This window comes from Microtus ochrogaster, chromosome 5 (genome assembly GCF_000317375.1).
Source record: "Microtus ochrogaster isolate Prairie Vole_2 chromosome 5, MicOch1.0, whole genome shotgun sequence".
Classification (NCBI taxonomy): Eukaryota; Metazoa; Chordata; class Mammalia; order Rodentia; family Cricetidae; genus Microtus; species Microtus ochrogaster.
The window spans coordinates 67245761-67249488 of NC_022012.1; positions in this window are offsets into that span (position 1 = coordinate 67245761).

Consider the following 3728-nt stretch of genomic DNA (forward strand, 5'->3'; position numbering starts at 1 on the left):
TACAGATGGCTGTGAGCCACCATGTGGTTGCTGGGAATTGAACTCAGGACCTTTGGAAGAGCAGGCAATGCTCTTAACCACTGAGCCATCTCTCCATCCCCTCTAAATAAATATTTTAAAGGCAGAGAAAGAAAATGATCTGGCCATTGTTCACAGTTAAACATAGAATTGCCATGAAAGTCACTCCTTTCTCTACTGGCTGTAATAGTTAAACATTGTGACAATGTTTACCTCCGGCCTGGAGAAAGCAGGAATGTCAATCATGCAGGGTCTCCTTAAAGTAGGATGTAAAGACTTCTTTTCCACACAGAAAGTTGGGAATGGATGCTGTTAATGACCTGGTGACTTTGGCTAACTGTAGAGCCAGACCTCAACCAAATCTGCCATAATGTTTATCCCAGACTGTCCTCCCCTCTACCTTTAGCTTTGTTTCCTAATCAGTAGAACCCATGTTCAGGGGAGATGCCACATGGACTTTATAGCCTGCTGGCCTTTATACTGTCTCAGTCAGAGGCCACACCAGATCCTAGGGCCTTAAACTATTGACCATCATGGTCACATGTTCAGCTCAGTTTCAATGTAATTATGCCTCCTTGTGCACCAGGGATTGTATCACACCAGGAAGCTTTTCTCCAACATTGCACTGTGTTTAACTATGCTTTATAATAAACTAACTGGTGTCAGACTCCAGAAGTTTTTGACCCAGAACGAGATAAGTTGGGCTGAACTGAAGTTTCCTTTTTAGTTCATATAGATCATTTTCCTGACAGCAGTACAGCTTTCAGGGATGCCTGAAATTAGCTACACACTCAGAAAAATGAAATGATGAAATGATAGCATCTGTACTAACATCTGTATGAGAATGCTTCCATCAGCGGTATTAACTGTAGTCAAGCTCGGAAAGATGTAATGGCTATCACTTGCTGACAGATATAAACTGAGATACAGTTATACAATGGAAGATTACTTGGCAAAAGAAAGAAACAAAGTATTGATACATGCTGCAATAGAGATGAACCTAGAAATCATTATTGTGAACGGATCTAATCCCAGAAGACCACCTGTCTTATGATTCTGTTTATATGAAATATCTAGAGTAGACAAACCTAGAGTGACAGAAAATACACATCAGTTCCAGAGAGCTGGGAGAATGGAGAAAAAAGAGAGAGGTGGGGCTGAAGAGGGGGCTCAGAGGTTAAGAGCACTGGCTGCTCTTCTAGAGAACCTGAATTCAATTCCCAGCACCCACAAAACAGCTCACAACCATCTGAAACCCCAATTCCAGGTCCTCCAACTCCCTCTTCTGGCCTCTGCAGGCATGATACACATATAACACAGGCAAAACACCCATACATATAAAAATAAAGACAAACTGAAGGAAAACTCTCCTAAGGCAAGCTATAAAAGGATACAGGATTTCTTTTGGGGACTGTGATGGTTAATACTCACATTTAACTCATCTAGGTCTAATGTCACTATGGAGACACGCCTTTGGATTTGTCTACAAGGGAGTTTCCAGAAAGGTTTAACCGAAGAGGGAAGACAGGACCATGGATTGTGTTGGGGTGCCTTGGACTGAGCACCAGCCTTCAAGCCCCTCTGCTCCCTGACCACAAACCCAGTATGACCAGCCTCCTCATGTGTCCCCAGCTTGATGATTGTACCCTTGAACTGTGAGCCAAAGTAAAGCCCTGCTTAAATTATTTTGACAGCATTTTATGGCAGCAATGAGAAAAGTAGCTAATACAGAGATGATGAAAATTTTCTAAATTGACAGTATTAATGGAACCATAACTGAATTTGTCCCCTGAGACCATAAAAATGGGTAGAAAGTGCGGTATGTAAACTATGACTCAATAAGGAAATTACCGTAAAAGAAACAGAAATAAATAGAAACGTTTGTTTTTTATCTTTGAAATAAGGCAAAGTAGTTTGTACTTGAACTTTTTTATGTGTTCATATTGAGCTTATGTGGACTGGCTGGTTTTGTGTGTCAACCTGACACAAACTAGAAAGGAAGGAGCCTCAGTTGAGGAAATGCCTCCTTGAGACCCAGCTGTAAGGCATTTTCTCAGTTAGTGATCAATGTGGAGGGGCTCAGACCACTGCGGGAGGTGCCATCCCTAGGCTGGTGGTCCTGGGTGCTATAAGGAAGCAGGCTGAGCAAGCCAGGGAAAGCGAGCCAGTAAACAGCACTGTTTACAGCCTCTGTGCCGGGATCCCACATGGCCAGCTTAGCCCCGGAAATAATAACACACAAATTGTATTCTTTTAATCACTGCTTGGCCCATTAGCTCTAGCCTCTTACTGGCTAACTCTCACATCTTGATTAACCCATTTCTAATGAGTGTAGCCCCACCAGAAGGTAGCTTACCAGGAAGGATCTTAACCTGTGTCCATCTTGGAAAAGAGAGACATGCCGACTGCCTCACTCTGCTTCTTTCTCCCAGCATTCTGTTCTGTTTACTCCACCTACCTAATTTTCTGTTCTATTAAAGGCCAAGGCAGTTTCTTTATTAACCAATAGACATATGACTCTCTTCCATCATTTCCCCTTTTTCTGTTTAAACAAAAAAGAAAGGCTTTCGCTTTAACATAGTAAAATTACATATAACAAAACAATTATCAAGCAAGAATTATAGTTGTAATATTTATATCTACTTTATCTTTTATCATAACTAAGGAAAACAATAACTATCTATCTATTCTTTAATGCCATCAAAGACTCCAGAAGGATATAATATTACCTAAGCAAACAAGAAATAAGCAACTTTCAAACTCTAGAAATGACAGAGACATCTTGCTGCCTGTACAGTCACCCAAAGTTCTTTGTACCATTGGGGCATCCATCTTCGGCCTACAGGTCCATAGTATCCAGCAGACATTTCCATGAAGCAGAAAATTTTAAAGACAGTTCAGTCACTTTTTGCTGTGTCCTGCAGAATGTCTCGCAGACTCTTTCATGAATCAGGAACCCTGAAAAACCATCTCACCTTTAGGCAAGTATAGCAGTCCTCTCTCTGTGGATTCTCTGTGTCCAGTTTATGCAACAGTCCAGGCAAAAGCAGTTTCTTGCTCAAATGGCTAACCAACTCCATAAGGGCATCCTCTTTGATGCCCATCTTCCTCTTGAAGTAGATTGGTGCTGCCAGGAGCAGATGTGTCTTATTGTCATGAAAAGCCCTAAGTTATTGAAACATCTTAAATGCCATGTTCTGTAGTCTTTGAAAGATATGAAGAATGCCTATTTAATTGAAATATATGTCTATATATCTAGAAAATCTAACTAACATGACTACAAGCTTGACTATTATTTATGATTATCCATCAACAACCTATATTTTCTAATTATACATTACATTTTAAAAATGAACTACACAATCACAATACTTTAAGCGAGATCAGAAATACATATACATATAACAAAATTGACCTTAAAATCCACACCAATGCCTCACTCTGCTTCTTTCTCCCAGCATTCTGTTCTGTTTACTCCACCTACCTAATTTTCTGTCCTATTAAAAGCCAAGGCATTTTCTTCATTAACCAATAGACATATGACCCTCCTCCATCAGCCTCTGCTCTGCATCAGCTTCTGCCTCCAGGATCTTGCCCTGTTTGAGCTCCTGCCCTACTTTCCTTCAGTGGTGAACAGCAATATGGAAACGTAAGCCAAATAAAAATCCCTTTCCTCCCCAACTTGGTTGTTTTTTTTTTTTTTTTTTTTT